The sequence below is a fragment of the Bison bison genome, unplaced genomic scaffold (genome assembly GCF_000754665.1).
Source record: "Bison bison bison isolate TAMUID 2011002044 unplaced genomic scaffold, Bison_UMD1.0 scf7180017864050, whole genome shotgun sequence".
In the NCBI taxonomy this organism is placed as follows: Eukaryota; Metazoa; Chordata; class Mammalia; order Artiodactyla; family Bovidae; genus Bison; species Bison bison.
In genome coordinates, this window is record NW_011494622.1 from 1,951,931 (window position 1) to 1,964,117 (window position 12,187).

Below are 12,187 nucleotides of genomic sequence, written 5' to 3' on the forward strand. Positions count from 1 at the left end.
AGCTAAAATCTTCAGTTAGGGAGAAAGCCCTAACTTTCGAATTCCCATAGCATTCCTGTGGCAATAGGAAGATAGCCTCTTTGTCAGTGCTGGGGGTTGGGAGGGAGGGCTTTGGAGATGAGGAATCTGGCACCAACACCTCTGCCTGCCCCTCCCCTGCCCTTAGGAAAGGAAGAGCCCCCAGCAAGTCCCTACTTTTAACATCTTTTCTCACACTTCTGAAAGACTCCTTTATTTTGCCATCCTGAAAATACTAAATATTTTCCTAGGCTTCTATTTATTGCATCCCTCAGTTCCTTCTCTCTAAAATCTAGTATGGCTTTATTTACTCACGGACAATGTATTTCATTTGTGGATTAAATTTTTTTCCAAATAACTAGCTTGTTAACGTTTAATTTTTCATTCATGAATTATAATTTTTTCATGGCTTTCTGAATAACATTAATAAAATTTGCATATTCATCATAACAGTAAATAACACAATATAAGATGATAAATATTTAATAACCTTTCTTCAACTTTTAGAGAACAGTTGGGACAATTCAAACTGTTGAGCACTGTTTACTTAGAAACTGATTTTCTTGAAACAGAAGGTAAACATATTTTAATTTTTTTCATAAGTTAAACAGTAATAAAAGAATAAATTAACCCCTTCATTAAGGTAGTCCACCAAAAGACTATTTTTTCAGCTGAAAAAGGCAATTTGTTAAGTAGATTCCAATTATTTAAATCAATTAAAGCTTAACCACAACAAATGCAAAAGTGAAACATCTAATTATTTAGAAAGATTAATTATTAATATTAATTATTAAACAGGCATATTCCCATTATTCCTATTCATGGAGTGATTTTTTTTTCATGCTAAAATAAATGTGCTGTTTATTTTGGTTTTGTGCAGATATGATTTTAATGTATCTTTATGCCTTCAGTTAATAAATCTATCAGTTGCATAAAATTTGAGACTTCTGGCTTCTTTTTAAAAAATAAAGAAGGAAAAGGAACCTCAATATTCCTTATTTCTTTCTATTTGTATTACTTGTTACTATAATCCTATCACCCCTCTGTCCTGAGGGCGTGTAAATTGATAACTCCAATCCTCTGATAAAAAAAAAAAAAAAAGGAGTATAAGTGGTCCCTACTTTCTCAAAAAGCTTGTAACATAGTAAGAAAAAAATTTATAAACTTTCAAAAATAATTAAATGCAATAAGACAATTTTCATAGGATTAGAAACTGTTTCTACTGCTTATATCAAAGTTTCAGATGAGACACCTCCCATCCAAAAACGTTTCAAAAATAAATAAACCAAAAAAATAAAAACTGAAATCAATGATATAGGTGCCCAACCACCTCCAGGGTATAAAAGGGAAATTGAAGATTGATCAGATTAGAGAAGGTAGGTTTCTTTTGGGAACTTGATGACCGTGGTACTATAACACTGGGGAGGAGTGTATTTTCCATAAACATTATGCAGTTGAGGAGAACTTCAAGACAGCCACCTAAAACTTTAGCATGTCTCTCCTGGTGGTTGAATAATCCAGAAAACGCTGTCTGACTTTTCTGAGAAGTCCAAAACCAAAGGGCAGTGAGAGTGTCCAACCAGTAGGCTAACCCAAGGAGAAAATAGCTGAATTGGGAATGCGCTGCCTACCCATCAGAGAAGACCTTCCCAGCCAGCTAGGAGCTAAGGAGACGGATGCTGAGCAAAGAGCCCCATTATACTTCTTCACCACCTTAGCTTTTCTGGTTTAAAATAGTCCTGTGTGTGTGTGTGTGTGTGTGTGTGTGTGTGTACACAGGTACACACACCAGTGTGTTGGAAAGAATAAGTTAGATGTGAAGTTTTGGTTTCACACTGAATTCACCTTTTAAAGCCACACCTAATTTTTTTAACCTGAGAGTCATTATAGAAGATGACTTGAGATCCTACCCCGCAGCCTAGAAGCACAGTTTATTGAAAGTAGGTTGAAAGACGGCGGGAGAGGGATATAATAAACCTGTTTTCTTTAGGGGTCCTTCCCGATGAAGTTACATAGCATCCAATTTGGCGCAAGGAACCACCACAGCTGCTCATCCTGAGCATAGAAAATCAATTCAAAGCAAAGAAATCAGTGTGCCTTGCAGAAGGACAACAAAATTTTCATGAAAGAGGTGAAAGGGTTGGAAAAGAGTTGGGCACTGATTATATATAGAGTTTGAGTTTGGACATTATGAAGGCTCTGGCCACATCAAATGGTGGCCGCGTGGCCTAAAGATGTCAATGGATCACTCTGCCTAATTAATGATAAGCTTGTTGTTGCTTAGTAGCTAAGGTGTGTCTGACTCTTTTGTGACCCCATGGACTATAGCCCATAAGGTTCCTCTGTCCTTGGGATACTCCAGACAAGAATACTGAAGTGGGTTGCCATTCCATTCTCCAAGGGATCTTCCCAACTCAGGGATCCAACCTGAGTCTCCTGCATTGGCAGGCATAATTTTTACCACTGAGCCAGCAGGGAAGCCCAATGATAAGCTGGAGATGATAATTAGGAGCCTCTACAATCCCTCTACCTTACAATATACTTATATCAAGTAAGTCAAGATGTGAACAAACAGGTGAAGGTACCATTTCAGTACTTCTAAAGTGAAATTAATAAGGTCAGGTGAACTGAAGACAGGAAAGGAACTGACATGATTAAATAGTTCAATGGAAGTGACAGACTAGAACCAGATCATTTGCAGAGTGAATGGATTGCATTCACAGAGAAGCTATCAAAGGGAAACTGTCCCCAGAAGTTTCTTATGCCATTTTTAATAAGATTTAACTAAACATACAGTGGTAAGCATGGTCGTGGGAAGAGTTTTGAACTTGAAGCCAATGGACAAAGGTCATCTTTTTATCTCATTGTACACCATACTCCTGAAGATGTTTATACTGCATGTTGGAAAAGAAAATCCTCTGCAGGTCTCATGGACTTCTTCATGTCTTGCTAGGTTTGTCAAGAATGCAGAGCTGTGACTGCTCTTTACTGGGACCATTCCTCAGGGTCATGTTGACAGAGAGCAACTTTGAGAGATGATGTAATGTCTACCTCTGAAACAAAGGTAGATTTGCTCAGCGCTTGCTATAAAAACAGTGGACTCCTCAAGTTCAATGTTCCTCAGCTGCGGGGTGAACCCACCATGTGTATAGCAACCATCTGTGCCCTTCTGTATCACTCCCATGCAAGGATGAGGGAAACCAACACACACACACACGATGATGCTCATGCTACTTGTTGTGCTTTGAGTGACACAGTCCTTTGCGTCTGACCTAAGAGTCTCATGATTTCTGCCGGCTTTCATGAAAATTAACAGGCTAACTTGGTTTGCAAGGCAGATAAGATCTGTGACCTGATAATCATGACTAACATGTGTAACCTCTACCTAGTACATGGCTTTCCCTTCGAGGGTATTCTCTGTACTATATTTCACATAGCTTCCCAGGTGGTAAAGAATCCCCCTGCCAGTGCAGGAGATGCAAGAGACATGGGTTCAATCCCTAGGTCAGGAAGATACCCTGGAATATGAAATGGCAACCCACCCCAGTATTCTTGCCTGGGAAATCCCATAGACAGAGGAACCTGGGGTCACAAAGAGTTGGACACAGATGACCACACATGAATATTTGACATGCTGTTTTGTTACTAGTATAGGCATTCCTTAATTTTTAGAGAACTTTAATTGTTAATGCTTCAAGTTAGTTAGTTCAGTTGCTCAGTCTTGTCTGACTCTTTGAGACCCCATGAACCACAACACGCCAGACCTCCCTGTCCATCACCAGCTCCCAGAGTCCACCCAAACCCATGTCCATCGAGTCGGTGATGCCATCCAACCATCTCATCCTCTGTCGTCCCCTTCTCCTCCTGCCTTCAATCATTCCCAGCATCAGGGTCTTTTCAAATAAGTCAGCTCTTCGCATCAGGTGCCCAAAGTATTGGAGTTTCAGCTTCAACATCAGTCCTTCCAATGAACACCCAGGACTGATCTCCTTTAGGATGGACTGGTTGGATCTCCTTGCAGTCCAAGGGATTCTCAAGAGTCTTCTCCAACACCACTGTTCAAAAGCATCACTTCTTCGGCACTCAGCTTTTTTTATAGTCCAACTGTCACATCCATACATGACCACTGGAGGAATCATAGCCTTGACTAGATGGACCTTTGTTGGCAAAGTAATGTCTGCTTTTTAATATCCTGTCTAGGTTGGTTATAACTTTCCTTCCAAGGAGCAAGTGTCTTTTAATTTCATGGCAATCACCACCTGCAGTGATTTTGGAGCCCAGAAAAATAAAGTCAGCCACTGTTTCCACTGTTTCCTCATCTATTTCCCATGAAGTGATGGGACCAGATGCCATGATCTTAGTTTTCTGAATGTTGAGCTTTAAGCCAACGTTTTCACTTCCCTCTTTCAAATGCCTCAAGACAAATTAAGAAATGTATATTCCTGGATAAGTCAGAATACTTTTCTTGTTTTGTTTTTTTTTTTTTTTAGTACTCATCTTTATATACGTATCTTTACGATAAGTTTCAAGATATTTTAAATTCAGGTCAGCAAGTTCCTGTCATCTGAACCTTCCAATTCTTCCCCATCTCACCAACTTTTACTACTTCTCTTTCTACTCCAGAAACCTGTTTGCATGCATCTGCACAAACACACACAATTTGAATTAAGGGCAGGAAGGTGGTCTTTTGATGTGTCCTATGTCAATTTCGTGACATTGATTGTAACCTGGATATGTCAAAGAATTACCTCAACATTATAACAATATAGCATATAATAAACAGATATAGCAACACATAAACTATTGTTATCATCTTTAAATGGCAGGCTGCAGTAAGATAATTATGAGGATGAATAGTCTTACTAATGTCAAATACAATAGTATTTTCAATAAACTTGTGACAAAGCATCTTCTATTCCTTTGCAACCAATATTGAAGACTTGTGGAAATATGAACTTTTTCTCAGATTCATAAAGGCATAATAAGAGATAGTGACATAATTATAATTATATTAAGAAGCATGGTTGATTGGCTGTCAGCACACTTTACATTTAACAATCCTGGGTGTTTTTACATGATAATGGCAGAATGACAGTAATGAACTTGGAAGCTATTCTTAGCAGAGCATCACGGCCGAGTGCAATCGATTTCCACACGAGCTATAAATGCAGTCCCCAACCTTATAGGTTATTGTAAATGCAAGGCACAAATTTTCATTCATAAGTACTTAATTAAAGAACATTATTGGTTTACCTGTAATTGCTTTAATTTATCACAGTGTCACAATTTATAAATAATGTGTATTATTCTTCAGTAGTTTTATTGTAATTACACATAATTTACAATTCACACTACTGTATTTCTAATTAGCCTCTAATATTCTTGGTTATAAAAGTGAAAATACTACTTTAAGGAGAATAAGATAATTAACAATGTATTAAATCTATTGGCTATCAAGCATTTACCAAACAATAAAGTCAACTAATTCAGGCTATTTAGTTGATGAGTTATAAAATTTTATAAAGTTATGGAACACAACTTAGTCACTCCTTGATGTGGTAACAGTAATAAGTCTCTGTTTCAAATTAATCTTGGTAGCAATCTGGGTCACATTCTGTTTAACAAAGCAACATAGTTACCACCTACTTGTGTGTTGGGGTGGATGGCACTGGGGAGATGCACAGGATACTCACCTATCACAATCTCCAAGTTACGAGATTCAGTAAGTTGAATAGTGAACAATCCAATCAGGGGAATGCTTTGTGTTTCTGAGGTTCGGGAAAGATAATGTGGTAGTTTAGTAAAATCACAGTTTTGAATTTTGGTTGAAAGTTTTTTTAAAAGCCTTGTGATGGCACAAGGTAATTATAAACCAAAGACACATGACCTGGCCCTTTTTCTTAAAGATAGTTAATGAAAGACACATGACTGGCTCTAAACATTATATAGAGCATGCAGCCACCTGTATGGTGTATTTTGAAAGTTCTTCAAATTTCAATACCTCTAAATGAACCAGAAATTTCTACCATTAAAGACAGTACTTTGGATTAGGCATTTATCCAGAAAGCTTCTGTAAATGAACACATACTATGTGGCACACATGAAGCACTAATCTTTGGTCCTTATTATTGAATTCATAGGACTTTGTTTTTTAAATGAGATATTATCAGGCAGAAGAAGGGACTAAGAAAATACTAAATTGGGAAAAGAAGAGAAGAGTAATAATAATAAATTCTGTTGAAGACGAGAGCCTGGACAAAATAACATAAAAAGAGTATGTATGGGAATGAAGGGAGGGGAGGGAATATATATTCAAGCACCCAAAGGGCCCTGGGAAGCTTCAGTGGCCAGGATAGGATAGAAGATCACTGAAAAGAACTGGTACTGGCATCCAAGACAAACATCCCTTGCTGGGTGATTTTTGCCTAAGGCCAACCATAAAATCACCCTGCTAAGATTTTTTTTCATTTCAGCCCTTGAAGCTATTTTACTTCCTTACCTTTAATGAAAATGAAGCCTTCCATAATTCAGAAAAAAAATAATTGATTATAACTTTGTAAATGGGATCAAAAGATAAAGTCCTATAAATATAAATTTCACTTATAATTCAAGGCACATCACCATAACTATCAATCATCTACTAAATTTATCTGCATTGAAGCTTGGTTGTCATGAACAAAATGGTTCCCCTTTCAAAATACTACCCCAATTATACTTTCAGCCATAGGCAGACATGAACTGTTAATGGGACAAGTTTAGTCCCTGGATTTTTGTCTTGTGAGGTTGAAAATAACCACATCCTCACCCAGAATCATTTTATATTCAGAGACCTAACCAAAGATCTGAAACATTGTGGCCATTTCAGGCACACAAGGGTTAATAAGTCTGTCTGGGCTCTTACGTTAGTGGTATCATTGTGATGAAATCAACAGAGCCCCATTCTGAGAACTTCCAGGACCAGCTTGGAAGCCTTTTGTGATAATGATGCTCATTGTAACTGGATGTGACCTGTGGTTAACTCATAGTAGCACGCATTTAACCAGAGAGTATAATTCTAGCCCAAACCAAGGTTTTACTCAGCCTACTAATGTCACCAAAAAGTACTGTGGAATTAATTAGCTAGTTGTGTTCAATTGACTCAGTATATATTTTTGTGTATATTTTAGGCACGAAATGTGCAATTATGATGTGTGGGCTATGTTTCCTTCTCTTCCAGACTATATGCTCAGATCAGTTATTAGGTTAAATTATAAGTGGGTTTCAATTTTTCCTAGAAAGAGGTTGATGAAGTTGATTTTTCAACAGTAAAATTCTCCTTTCTTTCTAAGTGCATGTATGTGTGGTTTTAAATCACCCTTTGAACATATATAGGACTATCATGTTGGAAATCTACGCTAATAGAAGCCAAGAGTTTAATGGGCTCCTAAAGGTAAGGACATGTCATGCCCCAGTTGATTGCTTCTCGATTAGGACGCAGGATGTTGCCCCATTCTTCCTTTTGGGTATGATTTGAGTCTATGCGACACAGTCCATAATCCATAAATGATTTTCCATGGCTTTTAAAAAGGCTGTGCATATTAATATTTTAAACTGAAGTAATTGCTTCTTGTTCAGCAATGGTTTTCATTTATGAGTGTTTATCCTCAGCAAATGGAAAGTATGGTTAATCTAAGTTAAAAATGGGTTCTTTAAATAGCTCTAATTACATTCTGTTTATATTTGTATGTATAAGACACTTAAGATTTAATCGGTAGCAGTTCTAACAAACCATAATGTTTATTAGCTGGTTTTAAATTATTGTTATCGATGGCAATGGAACGAAAAAATAAATGACTTGTCTACTATAAAACACAGTAAATAAAAGATGGATCAAGGTTTAAAATAATTTTTTTAGCATATCTTCAAATTTTAAATGAATTTATTCCAAAGAGGTTACATAAGGCAAATTCTTCCTTATCCTTCTTTTTCATTTAAACTTTAAAGGTACAGAAGAAAGGTAGCCTCTAATGTTATCAAGCTAGTTGGATTTTTATTTTCAAAAATTATTAAGATCTCACTGTTCAAGTGTCAGAACAGAAGGGATTCAATTTTACATTTTAATTCATGTTTATTTTACTAAGATAGTAAAGAAAAAAGATAGAGTTCTTTGTTCTTTAGAAAAAGAAAATTTTACTAAGAAGAAAGATAATCAGAAATAATAGGTTGATTTTTCTTAAATGTTAAAACCCATTTGTTTTAGGTTGATGTCATGCTAGCTTAAATCAATTTAATTTGCTTATACTCTGCATTTTGATCAAGCAGAAAAGGCTTGCTTGGATAATGCCTCCTTTCTCTGAAATCTGTGAAAGGTCTTCACTTATCTTTGGGGAAAACTTCTGAATTACACATGAGTTTTACTTAGTGAATTAAGAGACTCACAGGCACTTTATTGACATTTTATTTCCTATTTGTTTCATGGGGATTTTTAAGACCTGGAAAATAAAGTAGAAAAGACAATTTATTAATAACAACACCTTTATCTCTGTGGAATTATTAATATAAGCATTTATAATTTTTTAATTACCAGAAATTTGTAAGATTATAAGTGTTGTTTTATAAATAAGGAAGTAGTGACAGAAATATTATGACTTCCCTCCGTGGTCTATAAGTACTATAAAAAAGAAAAAACACAGTTTACACCACACTTTTTCACTGTTGCTGTTCAGTCACTGTTGTGTCCAACTCTTTGGCAACCCCATGGACTGCAGCACACCAGGCATCCCTGTCCTTCACTATCTCCTAGAGTTTGCTCAAATTGATGTCCATTTGAGTTTGCTCAAATTGATGTCCATCGAGTCATTGATGTCCTCCAAGCATCTCATCCTCTGTTGTCCCCTTCTCCTCCTGCCCTCAATCTTTCCCAGCATCAGGGTCTTTCCAGTGAGTCAGTTCTTCGCATCACATAGCCAAAATATTGAGTTTCAGCTTCAGCGTCAGTTCTTCCAATGAATATTCAAGATTGATCTCCTTTAGGATGGACTGGTTTGATCTGATCTCCTTGCTGCCCAAGGGACTCTCAAGATCTTCTCCAGCACCACTATTGGTTGGAAAGCATCAATTCTTCAGCACTCAGTCTGCTTTATGGTCCAACTTTCATATCCATACATGACTGCGGGAAAAACCATAACTTTGACTGTATGCACCTTTGTCAGCAAAGTGATGTTTCTGCTTTTGAATACACTGTTTAGATTTGTCGTAACTTTCTTTCCAAGGAGCAAGCATCTTTTAATTTCATGGCTGCAATCACCATCTGCAGTGATTTTAGAGGCCAAGAAAATAAAATCTGTCACTGTTGCCACTTTTTCGCCTTCTATTTGCCATGAAATGATGGGACCAGATATCATGATCTTAGTTTTTTGAATGTTGAGTGTAAAGCCAGCTTTTTCACTCTTCTCTTCCACCCTTATCAAGAGGCTCTTTAGTTCCTCTTCACTTTCTGCCATTAGAGTGGTATCATCAGATGATACCACACTTTCTTACTAGCAAACGTATAATTAGAAAGCAGTGTGGGGATTTCCCTGGTGGTCCAGTGATTAAGACTCCAAGTTTCCACCTCAGGGGGCACCAGGATGGGAAACTAAGTCCTGAATACTGCACAGTGTGGCCAATAAATATATAAATAAAAATTTAAAAAGAAAGCAGTGTGGCTTCCCTATCAGTAAGTGAGGGTAATAAGAATACCTACCTTGTAAAGTTAGCAAATGTCAAACAGAGTCAGGCAGGAAAGCACATGGAGCGTGCTGCCCTGCACACGTCATGTATTCGTGGTTCATTCACTTTATCATTCCCTCTAGCTCGGAGCTCTGTCCCAAGAGCTATCCGCCACACTAGTCTTCCACTTCTTTCTTGCACAGTCTCTTTTATTCTTTCTTTCTTTTCCATTCTGATTGCTTCTTTCTCAATTTTGCTCTGGAGACCTCATGCCTGAATATTAAGCTTCTCAAAGGCAATCCAGTCTCTCTCCCTACCCAGCTTCAAGGTACCTCTCCTGTATTTGCCTGCTAAAGCCCCCATAATCAGGCCACCCCTCAACCTCAAACTTGCTAAAAGATTCCTCTCCATTGAATACAGCCCCACATTCTCACCTCATGTCCATGCGGGGAACCCCAAACTCTGGGCCCATCACCGTCCCCTCCTCTCTTATCTCCCAGGGAGCTGCAAAACTCCCGCATCCCAGCCAGTGCTCACTGCTCAGCTCAGCTTTTCCTTCCTCTGCCCTGGTACCTTTACATTGTCCTCCCCATCCTTCAAGACTGAGGACAGTCCCTTTCCACATCTGCCCAAGTCTGGGTTCTAAATACATTTCTTTTTTCACATTCATATGCCACTTACCCTGTTGCCTCCTAGCATAAACACTCATAAATCTGTCTCCTCTCTTCTGTTGTATCATATCCTTATTCATATCCTCAGCATGTAACTCAGGCCTGGCGCACATAAGTTTCTCAATAAATGAGTGTAAGATATTTTTGCATGACTAAGTGAAAGCTGCTCATGCTAGGTGCTGTATCTTCCACGACTAAGCATCAGGGTGTGAAGTGACCATCAACAGGTAATACATGAATTAATTCATTCATCTGTCAGTCAATTACTCTATAAAAATTGTGAATGCTTTCTCTCTTTTGCCCACCCCACATTCTTTCTCAGTGACTATGTCTCTCTATTAACCATTGCCTGATTTCTTACTACATGCCATGCATGATGTTCGTGCCCGTGATGTCAGGGTGAACAAGACAGCAAATCTCACAACCAGTAAGAGTCTTAGAGAATAACAGGGAGGCCAAGCACAGGCAATCAGTACCGTGAGGTGTGAAGGTGTTACAGCAGGGATTGTGTAGAGGGTTATGGAAACAAAGAACAGGGAGTCTGACTTAGGCTGGGGGTCACAGAAGAGCTCCCTGAAGATGAAAATTTTAAACCAAGACCCAAGCCCAGGGGGAACCCAGCAGAAGGGAAGGTTGGCAAGCCAGTATCATTACTGGGGACTTTGCTGGGCTTTAGATACAGAGAGAAGAGAGGTAAAAAAGTTCCCTGCCCCAGTAGAGCTCATAAATAAAACAATATGGGAGCAGTACTATGCAGAGAGCAAGCAGTTGTTATAAAAATGTAACCTGTGGAGGCAATGGCATCTAATTAAATAGAGTGGCTGGAACTTACCTTTCCAAGGAGGTACCATTTAACACGAGATCTGTAGGATGAGAAGGAAGCAGACTTGGCAGCATTAGACACAGAGGGGCCAGCCTGTGCAGAGCTCTGTGGGTGGAAAGAACTTGGACTATGCAAAGAACAGAAAGAAAATTCTCCATGGCTGGAAAAAAGTGGCATGATAAGAAGTCACCATAGTGGACTCCCCATACTACAGAGGGCCTCGTAAGCCAAGAGAAAGAGTTTGCTTTTCATTCTAAGTACACTGGGCAGCCACTCATGGTCTTATAAACAAGAGCGTGGTGTGACCCAATTTATATCTTAAAGAGGTACTTTGCTTTCTGCAGGAAGATGGTTGCTAGGCTGGGAAGAACAGAAACAGGACATTCAGGGTGATGGTGACTTAGGCCAGGGTAGGTCTGGTGGAGATTAGAGAGAAAAGAAATCTCTTAGAAAAACAGTGAAACGAGATGTGTGGATTAAATGTGGGGACTACGGAAAGAGGAATAAAGAATATAAGGGCAGGAATGCTCGCTATTGTGTGAAGTCCTTTCTGCTAATTCCATCCTCCTGGGTTTTTTTCTTTGGATTTGGAGTCATTTCTCTTATATCGTGGCTCTACTACAGAACAGAGAAGTTTCTTGGATTCTTTATTATATATTTAGCTCTTAAGACATTAAAACAACCTTGAAGGAAAAGGATGTAAACTTGGATCAATCTCAATGTGAACTTCAGTCTTGAACCTGACTTCTCAGTTATCCCAGTCCCCTTTCTCCCAAAGTGGAAATATAAAGGCGCCTCTTCAACCTGCCTCCATCTCAGTAAAAAGACCATGACCCCACTTAAGACATGTTCCTCAGGTGAGTGTGAAGAGTGCCTTTGAATTATCTCCTCTGTATTCCATCCAGGTCTCCTCCAAACCCAGGAAGGGTTTGTTATGTATGTATGTATGTATGCTGTGTTATGCAGCAGCCGAGAACAGCATCTG